A 17,513-nucleotide genomic window follows, 5' to 3' on the forward strand; every position below is an offset into this window, starting at 1 on the left:
TTACGTGTCATCAAGCCAAGGCACAAAGTGTCCCTTGTTTTGAAAGTTGATGCCATCCTAGTTTTGGAAGATGCCTCCCAAGAAGAGAGTGCTGTATTAATAATACGCCCAGCTAAGCCTTGTCTACATGGGAGAAACTGACCGGCATAGCTATTCTAGAATAACAGTTCTGCTATATTAATTCCAGAATAGCGCCTCATGTGGACACTTTATTCCAGACTAAAAGTGACTTTATTCCAGAACAATTACTCCATTTCCAAGGCAGAGTAATCAGTCCAGAATAGAGTTACTTTGACTTCAGAACAGAGGGTCAACATGGGGAGTTATTCCACACTAACGTGTGTGGAATAGTTATTCTGGAAGAGCTACGCGGGTCAGTTTGTCAACACAGACCAGCCCTAAGTGGCAGAGCAAGGAAAAGCAGCTTCTGTCTCCATACTCTGACCACTAGACTGTACCTATTCTTTGTAACCACACTGACTCACGATGATCTATGACATGCATCTCCTTACTAAATTTTTTTTCAGTTATAGTGGGAGACATGCTACAGAAAACCAAAACACTGTGTTTATGATGATGTCATCCACCAACTACCTGAATCAAATTCACCCACACCTCAGTATCAACAATTGTGCAACCACCAGGAAGGAGGTAGATGTCCCAATAAACGTATGCTGCAGCTGAGGTGAGAATTTGCACAAGTATAATCAGTTTATGATCAAATTTATAGGAGGCACCATTTATATGGAGTGAAGTGACTCGGTGTTTGGGATTTAATTATTATATAGCATAACCCTTCATTTATAGGGGGATTTGCAAGTAGATAAAATCAGTGCCTGCCTCCAGCTGGATTGAATGGGAAGAGGCTCCAGGAGTATTATGAGAGGATAAGGTGATGTTTTATGAGATGATATAGCCACTGCATGATGAGGAAACAAACAGGAGGGGAAAGTAAAGACATCATTTCACACCAAAGAGTTTATATGTAGACTTATAGCAATGGAACTGCTTCTATGAAGGTTACTCCATGAAGTCAAAGGATGAATGGAGCTATGGGAATTCACATCAGCTGACGTTCTGGCTTGCTTGGATTTAGTCTAAAATCCCCTAGTGATAAAGGCCTTCAGTTTAAAATACAAACGGGTAACATATACCTTGTTTATTCCTCGATATGTGTTTAAAACAATTTTTTATCACAGTAGCACACTGTTCCCAATCCCCCCAAATTTAAATGTATTGCCACCTCTACACATCTTAAAGCGTGGTTATGCTCCTTGACTTCAATGGGACTGCTCATGCGCTAAGTTAAGCGTCTGCTTAAGTGCTTTGCTGAATCAAAGCTGCCCATTGCAGCCCACACAGATAGAGACCAAGTCAGATTCTGACTCATGCATCGATAATGCAACTGTCAACTAGATGCCAATTGCTGAGCTTTACATATTGGGGATTATGTAATAGGCAGAAAGAGGCTGGTTTGATATTCAGTCTCAGGGTGAGTTGCAGCAGTTGAACAAAAAATCCTCTTATTTTGTTAATTGGCAGAGAGGCAACACAAGAATTTCATCTTTATGGAGGCACTTTTCAGAGTTCTTCAATGTTCGAAAAAAGAACAGGAGTCAGGAGTCCTTGTGGCACCTTAGAAACTAACACATTTATCTGAGCATAAGCTTTTGCTCAAATAAATTTCTTAGTCTCTAAGGTGCCACAAGGACTCCTGTTCTTTTTGCGGATACAGACTAACAGGGCTGCTACTCTGAAACCTTCAGTGTTCAGTAAACCAGAACAAAGCTACAAAACACCCTAGGAGCTCTTGGATGGTTCACCCCCCCCACCCAAGGGACATGGGTGTCATCTCAAACCAAAATTTTATCATTGCCAATTTCAATCAATGAGCTGCTACCTACAGTCAGGTGGGGCTGCCTCTCCTGATCACTTTTTAGCAGCAGGAGACAGCCCATGACTGTGTGACCAATAATGCTGGGAGCATATTGCTAAAGCGGTGCTCGCACATGAATTCCAAACGGCTGTTGCGTTCAGCCCCATTCCAACCCTTTCAAGCATCTACATGAATTGCTTTTTCTTGGCATGAATGTTGGGGACATGCCTGTTCTTCATTGGGATCTTTGCATTCCAGCCAAACAAGAGTATTGCCACATGAACGAGAGCTTTTGCTATTCGTCAGCCGGTATTTGCTGAACCACACTGGCTAATTGCCTGTTTTAGAGGTTTCCATCCTCTAGCCAAGGAGCAGAAAGAGCAGGTGATTTACACGACCAATGACATACCTACCATGCATCACAAATCATTGATGCAAACACTTGGTAAACAACCCACCCCACCCACTTTGAAATTGATTCACCAACCTTTTGGCAAACACTTGTAAAAAACTTGCAACATCTGGACAGGATGGGCGACAGGGGATGGATCACTTGGTGATTACCTGTTCTGTTCATTCCCTCTGGGGCACCTGGCATTTGGCCACTGTCAGAAGACAGGACACTGGGCTTGATGGACCTTTGGTCTGACCCAGTATGGCCACTCTTATGTTCTTACGATTTGACACCAGAGAAAAGCTCTACAATTTTCATCTAGTTTGTTCTCAATGAATAGAGACCTGGTATAACTATATAGTGTTACATTATACTGGCAAAGTGCTCCTAATGTGGTCACCACTATACTGGCGAAATGGCATTTTTACCAGTACAGCTCATTCCACCACCCTGGAATGAAACTAGCTATAGTGGTAAAAGCAGTTTTGCCAGCGTAGCTGCATCTACACTAAGGATCTTCCTCCAGCATAGCTGTGTTAGTCAGAGATCCCACCTCTTCACTCCCCTGTGCCAGAAGATGCATATAGTGTAGACCTGGTACTAGTCTCCATTTGAAAGTTTGCCATTTGGGTATAGTTAAACCCCTGCTAATATAGACAGAATTAAATCAGTACAAAGAGGAGTGTAGCAGTATAGTTTACACTGGTTCCCTGACTAGCATAAGTTATAGCATTATAAGCACTTTTATATGGCTATAACTGCATCTACACTAGGGTTTTTACTGGCAGAGCTCTGCTGACAAAAGATCACACCCCTCACTGATACAGCTATGCCAGCAACATTCCCCAGTGTAAAGAACCCTACAGTAGGCACCGGTGGAGAAAAATCAGTCTGTGATGGAAATTCAATGGGCTATCGTGCCTAGCATGACATTGTAATCATAAAAGCCATGCTTAAATACCTGCTCTATCCGAGTAGTAAGGTATAATGAGGTGAGGTGCTCGAGTTCTGGTAAGAGCTTTCTTATTAGATAACATCTATTTTTTTTGTAGGCTCTTCCTTATTATGTAGTTTTGCTTCCTTGTTTCTGAAATGATATTTAGTTACCGTTTTGAAGCGGGCTGTTGGTAACTCATCATGACAAATACACAATTTGACCGAGGAGCATGACAGATGACTGGGTGGCTAAAATGTGAATGGGGCCAAAAGAGGATATTCTCCGAACAGAACGCTTTCATTTTCATTCTTAAATTGAGGGCACTTACCGGTTGTGCATGCTTCCTGTATCTGCCATGTGGTCATTTCACTGATAGTGAAGCAAGGCAGGTAAGTATTTTCCCCTGCTGCCACCACATTAAGGACCACCAGTGGGGTAAGAAACCTAACACAGATAAGAAACAATGTGAGGGCAAGAGAACAGGACAGAGTGGCATAGCCATCGGCCATTGAGAAACCATCCAGCTATAATTATCTGCAACCAATGCCGTTGAACCAACAGCTCTGGCATCTGGAAGCTAGTGCACTGGCCAGTGCTGCACTAGAGGTCAGGAAAGCTGAAAAGGTTTTGCCTTTGGTAGACCCATACAGTGACTCTGCTTTTGCTGTCCAGGTTGGAGGCGATCCCTGAATTTCTCTTTTAACTTCAAGCAAGCCAGACAATGAGACATGGCAAATGTAATAAGAGTAAGAGAGAAACAAAACTGATGAACAAGCATTGAAGCTGGAGAGGTGAAATGTTGGAATAAGCCCTCACCCACCACAAGGCCCAATGATTGCATGGCTATAGAAGGGTGGGGTGCTAACAACCATTGCTTATACCATGGGTCTCTGCTACATGCAGCAAATCCGTGAATGCATAACAAACATTAACTAGTCCTCCTTTTGGGTGGCAGGTTCAGAAAAATCCCTGCTCTCATTCAAACCAAAGTTGAATCTTACCCTCATTGACAGTGGACAATTGCCTGGCCTTTAACTTCTGAAACACCTTGGACTGAATCCTTAGAGTACAGACCAAATGCTCATCTTTGCTACGCTGGTGGGATAATGACATTGAATCATTGTACCATGGGATAATGTGTCCCACCTACTGTTCTTCCAGTTCCCTGGCTAAACTGCAAGTTGAAAGCCTTCTCGTGTTTGCTAGAGAGGAGCCAAAGCTGGAATCTTCCTTTTAAAACCCCCCAAACTTTTTTTGGTTTGCATAAAAAGGAGCCTGGATCTGAACCACTGAGATCTGAGGGGTTATTGAGAGGAACCCTAAAGCCTTGTAAATCAAACTTCAAACTCACCCTGCCCAGCCCATTTCTATTTGCTTATTTAAACCAAAATTACAGCCACAGAGGGGGACTCAGTTACAACACAGAAGAACCCCAGCCTGATTAAAACACAGATGCATTGTGTAGGAGAGATGACAACTAACTGGTTTTGGACGATAGCCCTGAACCATAATAAAGCTTGAACATGTCCTAGTCTACACTGAGTTTCTTAGTCTGTAAGCATTGCACGTCTTGGACTTTGTCTTCCTATGTGCATCACCTGGCACAAAGAGACCTTGATTCTGATTGGATCTGCTGGGCATTTCTACATTATAAATACTGTGGTTGGGTCCCCCTACCACTGTGGTTCTAGGATAAATGGACCCTGACATACAGAGACTTAAACTTCACAACGTCTTCAGTTTGGTGACTCTCTGAAAGCATTTGCCAAGGAGAGCAGAACTGGGCAAGTTTCCCATCAATCAGAGATGCAAGTGACCACCTGTAAAAGCCTCCAGATTGGAAAGGGTGGGTCATGAGGGGAGAGAGAGAGAGAGAGGCAATGGCTCCCATCCAGCTGCAGGTGCAACATAACAGTGCGCTCGTTCACTGACTGTGTTGTGCACATGTCTCTTTTTGCTCAGTGTTCATCGCTGCCAAAATCTCTGCAATTTCAAGAAGCATTCCATAAATGCGCATTCCTCTCTCATCCCCTTGATCTCCACGCCTTGTTCCCAAGGGCTTGGCCAGTTGTCACCGTTTGCTTTCTGCCCGTGTTTGCGGGGCACGATGGGAGGTGAAGAAAAGCACCTCTGTGCATTTACAAGAGACCCACTGAGCCGAACAAACTGTCTTTTTCACAAGAATGGCTCGTTACCATTTAAAACAACAAAGCGAAAAAGGAAAAAATTCGTTAGACTGTCAGGCTCAACATGCATGACGATCACATTGATACAGAGTCTCGTGTCTCAGGCCATTTGGAATCAAACTGACACTGCAAATGCTTAGATAGTTTGATATGCCAGAGATCTCTCTGGGCCCCTTATTTCAGATGAAGGCAGGCTACCGCGGGCATGCACATATTCCGTATGCTACTATTATTTACTTCTGTGCTGCATTTTAATACTCTGCTTCTGTTCTGCCCAGATACTGCTTATCTGTCTTATAGGCTCTTAAAGTTTACGAGTGCACCTATTGCTCTGTTGTGAAAAAGTACCTACGACAGAAATGCTTCGGTTTTTATAAGCGACAAAGATCTCGGGGCTAAAGGCTGAGTCTAGAAATCGGGTATTAATGGATTTGACCCTGAGGATCCATACTTCCTACTGAGCCAAGCCCTTACTTAGCAACTCCCTTCCCCCATTGATCTATACCCAGACATGAGCTCCCACTTGACCTTGTGCCCTTGAAAAGCTCCTCCCATTAAAAATACATTAAAAAAAACAGAAGCGGAGGCAAGAATTTCTACTTGCAGCTGATTGAGGTAGCACCACAGTTAGGCCATACGTGCATTAAAGGGGCCTTACTCTGGAGCGAAAGTTGTGGGGGGGGGGGCTCCCTCAAACTGTGACACAGAGAGCTAAGCCTTTGATAAAGATGACCGGGAGGGGAGGGAGAGGCCTTTACAGGAACCAGCCTGAGAGGCAAGCATCTTCTATGCGTGTTTACGTTTGGCTGAAGCTGATTGTATTACGTCCCGGCAATAAAAGGCATTTCATCTTTAAATGGTTTTATAGGTCAATTTTAAGAGCTGATGTGGAGGCATCTCAAACATTGCCTTGAGGATTGAGGAAGAAGCAACAAACCAACCCCCTTCTTAGACGCTTTTACAGGAAATGGGAAATTTTATATATCTACCTTTTATTTCCTTATGTAGGAGGGAGGCATCGACTACTGTTTTATCTTCTGTGGCCTGTAAGACTTGTAATTAAATTCCTGCTCTTCCTGTAATTTCATTGGGCTGTGGTAAAACAATCTGTTATTGTTTGGACTTTACTTTTACCTCCAGCTGGGAGGTTAGCATTTTTTTTATGAAAATAAACTGACCTGGCTCATGTAATCGATCATCTTTTTAGGCAACGACCTGCCCTAACAGCGAGCCATCTGAAGGGACATCCAAGAGGTGCAGCTTCTTCCTAGTGGTAATATGTCACGAGGAAAGAAGGGAATGTAACTCTGCATCTTAACAGAGACAAGGGCAGCTTGGAAGGTGAAAGTTGCAGAAGGAAATCAAAGCGAGGAGGTCTCTCATATTCACAATTCTTCATATGCTATAACCAAATTCCACTGTCAGATACTCATCTCCCATTGAAGTCTCTGGTACTTCCTGTTCAAAACACTCTATCCATCATGTCTGCTTAGGCCTCGGTCCTGCAAAATCTTAGCAGTACGGATTCTTTTTATTTGCCTGTCGGTTTTTGAGACTTTAGGGTGCCCTTGATTCACATTTTCAAGCTTTTTTCTTCAAACATAGAATCATAGGACTGGAAGGGACCTCAAGAGATCATCTAGTCCAGTCCCCTGCACTCAAGGCAAGAATAAGAAGTATTATCGAGACCATCCCTGACAGGTGTTTGTCCAGCCTGCTCTTAAAAATCCCCCATGATGGAAATTCCACAACCTGCCTAGGAAATTTATTCCAGTGCTTCATCACTCTGACAGTTAGGAAGTTTTTCTTAATGTCCAACCTAAGCCTCCCTTGCTGCAATTTGAGCCCATTGCTTCTTGTCCTATCCTCAAAGGTTAAGGAGAACATTTTTTCTCCTTCCTCCTTGTAACAATCTTTTATGTACTTGAAAACTGTTATCATGTCCCCTCTCAGTCTTCTCTTCGCCAGACTAAACAAACCCAATTTTTTCAATCTTCCCTCATAGGTCATGTTTTCTAGACCTTTCATCATTTTTTGTCGCTCTTCTCCAGACTTTCTCCAATTTGTCCGCATCTTTCCTCAGATGTGGCACCCAGAACTGGACACAATACTCCAGTTCAGGCCTAATCAGCGTGGATTAGAGCGGAAGAATTACTTCTCGTGTCTTGCTTACAATACTCCTGCTAATATATCCCAGAATGGTGTTTGCTTTTTTTGCAAAAGGGTTACACTGTTGACTCTCGTTTAGCTTGTGGTTCACTATGACCCCCAGAATCCCTTTCCGCAGTGCTCCTTCCTAGGCAGTCATTGCCCATTTTGTAGGTGTGCAACTGATTGTTCCTTCCTAAGTGGAGTACTTTGCATTTGTCCTTATTGAATTTCATCCTATTTACTTCAGACCATTTCTCCAGTTTGTCCAAATAGTTTTGAATTTTAATCCTATCCTCCAAAGCACTTGGGACCGGGACGGTCTCTGGCGCTGTGTGTGTGTGTGTGTGTGTGTGTGTGTACACACATATAGTGGCCAACACAATAGGAAGCTAAGCCTGGGGACGCTATACACTAACAAACAAACAAACAACAATGAGGAACTCGTTTGTTCCACTGCATCCTAAAACTATATAAAACCATTTAAAAGAGCAAATACTGTTATCCGTCTCAAATATTAATATAATTCATATTAAATATGCACATTTACCTTTATGAAAAAGCCCCCTGAAGTGTAATCGTCTTTCTATAGAATTATTAAGCCCACTATAGAATTGTTTAGCACAGATATCATTCTTTATTAAGGCTAGATTTTCACTCACACTACTAGAAATCAGGACTAATTCCATTGAAACCACTGATATTTCACTAACGTAAACCTGCTTTAAGAGGTGAATAGGCCCTTAAATTCAACAGGATGATATATACATTCTTTAAAAGGCACAGCCTTCCATATTGGCAGTGTTGCCTGGTGGATAGTGCACTGGACTGGATGCAGGAGACCTCGGTTCCATTCCCACTTCTGTCACTGCCCTGCTCGGCAAGTTATTTCCACCTGTCTGTGCCTTAGTTTTCCAATCAGTAAAATGGGGATAATGATACTGGCCTCCTTTGTAAAAAGTGCTTTGAGATCTACTGAGGAAAAGTGCTATGTAAGTTAATTATTATTATTGAATTCTGTAGGATTTCAGAGTAATATATATATTAGTTTAGTTCCTATTAGCGTCCATAAGATTTACTTATAAAATGAGATGGATTTTAAAGTCCTAAAACATTCAAGGATCACAAGGCAAAATGTTCTCTGTGACTCAGAACACCAAATCTCAGCCTTCTGAAGTTGAAGTGTCAGACTGAGATTTTCAGAGCCCAGGTGAATTAGGTGCTTAACTCTCTAAGGCCTTTTAAAAAAAACCCAGCATAAATTCACAAGGCCTTTAAGTCAATCTCTTCTGAGCTGTATCACAAATACAAAAAGCTGATCTGATTCTCCCTTGGATGCTATTAGAAGCATTTTGATGATTCATTTGGATTCCAAAAGCAAAATCCCGATTACAATGCATGTTTTGGACATCAGGAACGTAATTTGAAAAATATATTGCACACAGATGTACTGTTCATTATCCTTTAAATAGAAAAACTGCATATCTGAGAAACTAAAAACCATGTCACACAGGTGTAATGAAGTAACACAGTGAAGAATGCATCTGTGGGTCTAACAGTGACTACAGCTTTGTTGTATTACTTTCTCACTCTAAATTTGATGAGCCAGATCATCAGCGGTTTTAAATTGGCATAGCTCCATTGACTTCAATGCAGCTATGCCATTTTTACACCAGTGCTGCCTTTTTCTCATCTCAAATACAAATTCCACAGACTCCAAGGGTCAGAGCTTAATGACTCTGTGCATGCAAAAAATTGTCCATTCATTTGCATGCTTAATTTGCACGAGCAAATTCAGTGAATGCACAAACGACGAGATATACGTCTGATTTTCTGCATGTGTCTCATTTCTCCAGGAGCCTTTAGGCATGTTTAATTGCTTGAGGGCTCTTTCCCTTTCTCTAAAGGAATCACTCCAGCTAGTCACCCTCAGCAGAGTAGCTGCTACAGCACATGATACATGGCGCAGACAGCTCAGCCTTGGGAAGCTACAGCTTTGATGCTGAGTTAACACATGCTGTGGGAGTTTGAGTTGGTATTTTTCCACAAACCAGTGTAAAACAGGTTTGTCTGGGGGAGGGAAATGACCCACAAGGGTCTCACACAGACAGCATGTGGTTCACTGACCACAAAAGAAAAGGATCTCCTACAAAACATAGCACAGTTCCTGGACTAGAGGCGCATACTCTTAATTTTCACTCTCAGATGCTGAGTCACCTTCACACTCAATCTTGACCCTCTCTGCAAGAGACTGGACTAGATGCACCTTCACGCGGACATGAGCCTCTGCAGGCGATACTTATGCCATGTTCTGTAAGGGCCGGAATTTGCAGAAGGCCCCTACAATCTGTCTCTCAATGGGAGCTGCCCTTTTTTGGAAACAGGGCCCTTATTTAGGTGCCTGGATGGGAGCGGAGCTGGGCTGAAAATCCAGCTTCATTTGTGGGTGCTGAGGGCTCGGCCATCGCACCTGCCTTATAGCAGATTTAGCTCTTCACTGAGGCTTTGCTCCTGCCAGGTGCTGAGTGCCCTCTGCTCCCAGCCAAGTCAATGGAGACGAGCATCTTGGCAGGATCGCACCGTCCAGGGGGAAGAGAAGCAAAGGAGGGGCAGTGAGCTACTGGCTTTGTTTATTAGAGTCCCTGCATTTGGAACATTATTTTGAATGTGTTTCTGTTTCTGGCTTGGCTTGTAGATATCTGCCCCTTTCTGCTAGCCCTAGTCAAATACCTCTTCACTTAGCTATGTGTCCAAGCGATCAGTGGGACCCACCAGGGCTAGCATATGTAGGGCCTAGCAGCTGAAAGACATTCAGCACTTGCCTCTGAGCCCTGGTATAGCTGGAGCACTCCCAGAACCTTAAAGGTCTGATGTGCCCCAGCATTAGTGGCCATAATAATTACAATATTCTACCTGGCAAATGTTAATGAATGTGTGTCACCATTGCTAGCTGGGGTGAGTGGTCTTCAGAGGAGCCAGCAGACCATTTCCCCTGGGTTTTCTGTGTTCTCTGCACTTCTGGGGTGGTCTCCCACAGCAGCGGCAGCTTATTCTCTCTCTATGTGAGCAAATGGATTCCCCTATCCTAGTCTACAGCAATGGATCCAAGCGCATTCCCATCCTGAGCATGATATGTCCAGATGATAGTGACTCTAGTTTAAATCCCACCAGAAACTCAGTGTAACTGACACCAGGGCAGTTAGCCGCCTACCATTTTGTAGGATAGTGAAGCAGCTCAGGATGGCTGCTACTGAGCCACAACGTCACTCCTGTGCCTGTTTTAGTAAGTGCAGGTCAGGCATTCGTAGGTGTAGCTGTAACATTAAGGACTTTGCTGCTGGTGAAGTGTGTGATTTCCCAGCTAGTCCAGATGATCCTTAGTGCACCAGAAAATTGTAGGGTCACAGCTGAGAACACAGAGTCAGGAAATAGGGACTATGTAGGCATAGTTTAAATGGGCTTGGGTTACTTTATAAGTAGGGGCTGGGTTTTTTGGGGGGGGTTGGCTAGAAACCTCTTTGCCTCCATTAGAGAGCCTGTTAAGTGTAGAAGGAGCTGCAGATAGTGAGTGGGAGAGAAGCGGTCAGTCATGGAGACAAGTCAGCAGAGACCCCAGCAATGCCAGTGCAGGAGAAGTGCAGGGAAAGTACACACAGCAGTGAGGTGTCATGCAAAGGATGGCCAGGAGGAGCCATGCCTCGGCAAATGGAACATGTCAGCAGGTTGCTCTCAGTTCCAGGGGGAATAGCACAACCCACAGGAGGGAAGTCACCTGGACTGTTTCCTTTGCCTGTGTTCCAGTGCTAAATGACAGTGTGGTGATGGTGAAAACACACACACTAATTCTCTCTGGAGAAACAACAGCCGTCGCCGTGAAAGCATCCTTGTGGGAGATGCTGCTGCTTGTTCTTCCAACCACGTCTAGAGCTTTCTGAGCTGTTCCTGCCATGCATCTTAGTTCCCTGTCTGACCATTATTTCCCAGTGTGGCTTCTCGTTATTACGGATTGAATATTCCCTGACGTTAATAACGTTCTAATTCCATCCACACACCCTGCCCAGTACAGAGGGCTGACTCAGGAGTACTTAGCTGGGTCATTTGTTTCCAAGGCTACCCTGAGGGTATATTTCCCTTTTCAGTGTTGCGCAGCAAATTGTGATTTTTCAACATTTCTTATAAATGCCACCACTTCTAAACCATGACTTATACTGGTTAACGAGCCAGTGGCAGGAAGTGGAAGCACGTGTTGAAAAATCCAGATTTGTGTTGGAATTTCTTGGCATGGCTCTCTGTAGTTATTGCCAACAGGGCATTTATCCATCTCTGTGAAACCTTGGAGATGGCCACATTTGTGTTTCATCCAAAGCGATAATCTGTGGGGTAAACGTGCAAATGTGGGGTAAACGTGGGCAGACATTTGTTTAGAATAGGGATCCAAAAGAAGAACCAAAATGGCCAAATTTCAGCTATCGGTGTTGGAGGAACATTTCTTCCTTAACCTCAGGTCTCTTCTCATTGCCCAGAATATCTTTAATAATTCAATGAGACCTCACATAGCAGTTTTCACTTCACGTTTTCCCCCCGCCTCAAAAATTCATGTGATGTGAACTACAAGAGTTTTTCTGAAATACTATGGTGTCCTATTCAGCCTCCATGATAAGAGAATTATATACTTGCTATAGCATTCCCTAGGATGGTTAAATCAAACTCCAGAAAACCTTTTATACCCTATTAAATTTTATAGTGTTTAGAGCAGTTTATATAGTATTGGTTTCAACCCTATTCAATTTTAATAGGATTTTTCTGATCTGGGGCAGAGTAACTGGTTAGCAGTATTTTTTTTTTGTACATACTAATGGAGTGGGGTTTGTATTGTGAGGCTAAAACCGTTACTTTTGTTTTGAAATCTTTGGGTAGAAAGCATTATAGAAACACAAAGCATAATGGAAGTGTCTAAGGTTGAAATCCAGCTTCTATTCTAACCCCTCTTTTCACAGACACTTATGTCATTCCTGAACCTAAATTACCTATGTGCTAGGATATTCCATTTTTGTTTAAGGGGTATAATTTTTGAAAGTATGATTAAAATCTGTTGAGTCAGATTTGACACCCTCTCCGATGAGAAATTCTGCTCATCGTGTAAAACTTAAGAAGTGTGCCATGAACTCTGACTCAGTGCCGGCTGCCTTATTTCATTTTACATCTTTACTCCACAGGGAGTACATCTGTGAACTTTCTAAGCCACCGTCTGTGGGAAAAAAGTTTCCCTTCTTACTCATGGGGTGCTGGTGACAGCTTCCTTCACAATATAGCTGTTGTACAGCTTGAATTTCAGAAAATTTCTGAGGACAGGCGGGAAAATGTGTCAGCACAGAGAATGTTCTCTGTCCCAAACAGCATCACGAATGAGACACTAGGCAATTATTGTTTCCCTAATGACTGGGTCCAAAGTCTGAGGGGGCAAAAAGCAGATTACATAATGGAGCATGTAGACTCTTGGGGCATGTGGGGTAAACCACGTGGGGGGGGGAGGGGGGTGCAAACCAAGGTCTGAGGGGAAGCAACCGCCCCCATTCGCCATAACAAATGGCTCCCCAATCAGAGGAAGCAGCCTCATTTTGTACATGTTCTCCAGCCCATGCCAATTTTCCTCATGCTCCAGACAGAGAAATCCTAAGCAGACATCTCCTTGACAAGCTAAATGTGATGAAACCGTGTCAAGGAGCACAGGGTGGTGATCTGCAGCCAAGCACACACAAACACCACAAGCTATTTCCTGGCACAAACGGAGCACAGGTTAGCCTTGCCTAGATTGAAACTGACCACTCATTTACCTCTTGGCACTATACTGCTGCTATTAAGCCTTCTCTGCTGATAATGAATGGGGATAGCCAAGCCACAGTGAGTCAGTGCATTTCCCAATGCACTTCTGCACCGAGGCGATGCTTGCCCAGATCATCAGTCGTACGGTTGCTTTTTTCCATCAGTTACTTCTGCATTTGCGCCTGCAATTACGCAGATGGGAATTCCAACCTTGCCGGCTGGTGGAGGGATTTTAGGTTATTGCTGCATCTCTGAACACTGCTCGCGTTTCAGAACTTGCTGCCAGGAATGGAAAAGCTTCAAAGTTCTAGAGGACACAATATCCTCTCACCCTGGAATCAAACCATTCCTTTTTTGCTTCACAACCTTCATTTTCACTCACAGATCTTCACTTTGGGGGATTTCCTGGTCATCTAACTGTCACAATCTGATGTGCAGCATTACATCAGCTGGCTCAGAGGATGAGCAATGGCCAAGTGCACCTTTAACCTCTAGGCTGCTGCTTCTAATCCCACCTGCTTTGGCAGGGATTGTTTTTCAGTTTTCGAATGCCAACCCCCCACCAATTTTCAGGTGTTGGTTTTTGTTTGATTTTTCCAGAATACTGGAACGTTTTGAATTAAAAACCAAAAAAAAAGTTAGAAAAAATGTTCATTGAAAATACAGGCCATTTTTCTTTTTTGGTGGGGGAGTTGAATTTTTTACCAGCTCTACCACTCTGAGAGATTTCAAAAGAAGATGCAGTGGAACAAACTTAGAAATTGAAAACCACCACGTCTGCTCCAGACCCCACTGAGTCAATGGAAAGAGTCTCTGACTTCAGTGGGTTTTGGATCAGGCCCTGTCACAGCCCACATGCAAGAATTCTGAAGGGACTTCAGCATGAAGTGGCTGAACTGCTAACAAATATATGTGATCTCTCATTAAAAACAGCGCTATACGAAAGGATGGGAGAGTAGCAAATTGGCACGTGTATTTTTCAAAGGCTGTGAGAGAGAGCCAGGAAATTACAGACGTGTGGAAAATTGGCTGAAGCAATGACTAAATATAGCATTATGAAACACATGATAGGATAGCACAGCTTCTGCACAGGAAAATTGTGCCTCGCTGATCTATTAGAACTTTTAGAATGTGTCAATAGACTAGTGGATTAAAGTGAAGCAGCTGATGTAATTTAATTGGACTTTCAAAAAGCTTTCGAGAAAGTCCCTCACAAGAGGCTACTAAGGAAACTTAGGGCAGATTTACACTTAAAACGCTGCATCAGCGTAGGTGCACTGCTGTTACGCTTTAACAAAGATGCTTTATTCCAGGGATTCTCAACTTTTCTGAGCTCTCTCCTCCTCTCCCCCCACAGGCTATAAAAACTCCATGGCCCACCTGTGCCACAACAACTGTTTTTCTGCATATAAAAACCATGGCCGGCATTAGGGGGTAGCAAGCAGGGCAATTGCCTGGGACCCCATACCACAGGGGGCACCGCATAGCTAAGCTGCTCAGGCTTCAGCTTCAGGCTCGGGGAGGTGGGGCTTTGGCTTTCTGCCCTGAGATGCAGTGAGTCTATGCCAATGAGAGAGAGAGGTCTGCCGCTGGCATACATTAATCCACCTCTGCTAGAGAGCTAGTAGCTACATTAGCGGGAGAAGCTCTTCTTTTGGTATAGCTCTGTGTACACCGGCACTTAGGTTGGTATAATTACGTCACTCTGGGGTGGGGATTTTTCACACCCTCGTGTGACGTAGTTATACTGAAGTAATTCTGTAGCCGTCATGGCATGAGAAGCCAAGTGCCGTCATGGACCAGAAACTCTCTAAGGGCTGCTCTACACAGTGACATCCAGGAAAAATTAAACTGGATTGGCTAAAGGTGTCAATTTGAAGTGGATTAGTTAAACCACATTAAATTCCTGTGTGGACAGGAAACAAAGAATAGGAATGAATGGTCGATTTTCATCATGGCAAAAGGTTAACAGTGGGATGCTACAGGGTTATGTATCAGGACTGGTACTGTAGAATATCTGTGTTGATCTGGAAAAGGGAATGAGAAGTAAGGTGGCAGCATTTGCAAATGCCACAAAATCATTGAGATTTTTCAAGACAAGGGAAGGCTCTGGGGAGCTTCAGGGGAATTTCACCCCACTAGATGAATGGGCAATATGCTGGCAAATGAAACACAGTGGTGACAACTGCCACTTGGTGTGAACAAACCGGGAAATACCAACGTTCGACTCAAACGATAGGGGAAGATGAGCAACAGGGTCATGGTTACAATTTTTAAATTGAACAAAACTAAGAGGTTTATGAAAACAGCACAGGTGTCAAACCACAAAACCTCAAAGGCCTCTTAAATCCAATGGAGACCACCAAGCTCAAACTCGGGCATTCCAACAATGCTTGACTTAAATCTGGGAATGTACAACCTACTGTACATTTCAAAGAGGGAGCACAAAACAGCATTCCCCCATTAAACACATGAATCAAACAGTGTCACACACAATTCTCAAGCCAGAATCAGCATAAACCCAAGTCCCTCCTTCTTATGTAAGTATCGTTTTGGAAGGGCGGTCTAGTGGTTAGAGCAGGGGACTGGGAGTCAGCATTCCAGGGATGACCCAGCCACTGATGAGCGGCATGGCATTGGGCAAGTCACTTCAGTTCTCTGTGCCTCGCTTTACATAGTCACAGGAGTGTTTTTACAGCCGTGTTGGTCCCAGGATATTAGAGACACAAAGTGGGTGAGGTTATTGGACCAACCTCTGCAGGTGAAAGCTCTGGAGCTTATATAAGCATCTTCCCCTTTCATCAACAGAAGTTGATCCAATATAAGTGTTCCTCACCATGTCTCTCTATGTGCATGTAGGCAGAATACATAGATGTTCAGGGCTGAAGGGATCATTAGACCATCTTGTCTGACCTCCTGCTCAGCACAGCCCATAGAATTTCATCGAGGGGTCCGTGCAGTGGAAGGAATTATTCTCCTCAGAGCGTCGTGAGGCTTCTTTTTTCCCCCCTGTGAATATCTGAGCTCCTCAAAACACAGATGCAATGGACTGGGACTGCAGAAAGAGCCATATCATTACAATAGACCAATAGCAGCGAGCCCCAAGAACACCGGACTACACTAGGCAATAGCCACTCAACAAATAAAGCAAACGGGTAATTAATGTAGCCAGACATATTTCACTTCAGACTAGAGGGCTGATTCATGTAGCCAAGTCCTGCAGGAATCTGATTCTTTCCTTAGTTAAGCACTAAGGGCCAGATTGCAAAGGTATTTAGGCACCTAAAGATGCAGAGAGGTGACCAATGGAATTTACCAAAAAAGACCTTCACCACCTGCTAATGAGCATGAGGCCAGAACATAGCCAGGTCCCAGTCTCACCTTTGTGAGATATCGCAGAGGCAGAAAACAATGGGGTGGGGGGGGGAGGACAGAAACAATCTCGTGCCGCCCCAGTTTTCCATTGCGGGGGTGCAAGGCCTGCCGGCCCACCTGGTTCCACCGCCCCAGCATGAAAACAGGTGTAAAGCCAAGAGACGGAGACAAAGCCAGCAGTGTTGAGAGAGGAATGTAAGGCGTAAATTGGGGAGGAGGAGGAAACGAGACCAGAAATGGAGACAGGAAATGATTTCAACAGCACATCTCTGCCTGGAGTCGTTTGGTCAAACAAGCCAAGTTGTTCTTGGTACCCTGAAGACACTTGCAGTCCAGCGACTGATGTGTGTACTGCAGCAATTCTTTGAAATGCCCCAGCCCAAAGGCATGAGCTGCTGAGTATCAAGCTTCTTTACTCCTATGCACTCCATGGGTATTAAACAATCGGCTAATATTTTTTCCCCAGTAGCTTTTCATCTGTTCCAAACCAGCCCCGAGTCATTCATGGGCTTTGATATAAATCCTTCCCAAGCTCCCTCTGGTTAAATTCCCAAGAGCAACTGGTCCCCCCAGAAAGAATTTCCATCGTTGAGTTCCCCACATTGCTCGCTGAGCTGCTGGCGACACCTTTCTCCTGGCCCTCCCGAGCGAACGTGGAGGCATCGCCACAGTGCAGGCAGCACACCGATAGCTATTTGCAGCAGAGCTGTTCTCGTTGGGTAGCAAAGCTGGGCCAAAACACCCACCGTGCACGGCTGAGCTGCACTCCTTCGA

At 44.1% G+C, this 17,513-nt stretch overlaps 1 protein-coding gene across 1 annotated transcript in view; it reads left to right on the forward strand.

The window, feature by feature from the left end:
• Positions 1 to 546: 546 nt before the first annotated feature.
• Positions 547 to 17,513, forward strand: part of NOS2 (nitric oxide synthase 2) — a 54,921-nt gene continuing 37,954 nt past the window's right edge. Inside the window, exon 1 of the mRNA XM_044993827.1 lies at positions 547 to 685. The gene's annotated coding sequence lies outside the window, so the exon portion shown is untranslated. The remainder of the gene's footprint in view (positions 686 to 17,513) is intronic.

The sequence above is a fragment of the Mauremys mutica genome, chromosome 19 (assembly GCF_020497125.1).
Source record: "Mauremys mutica isolate MM-2020 ecotype Southern chromosome 19, ASM2049712v1, whole genome shotgun sequence".
In the NCBI taxonomy this organism is placed as follows: Eukaryota; Metazoa; Chordata; order Testudines; family Geoemydidae; genus Mauremys; species Mauremys mutica.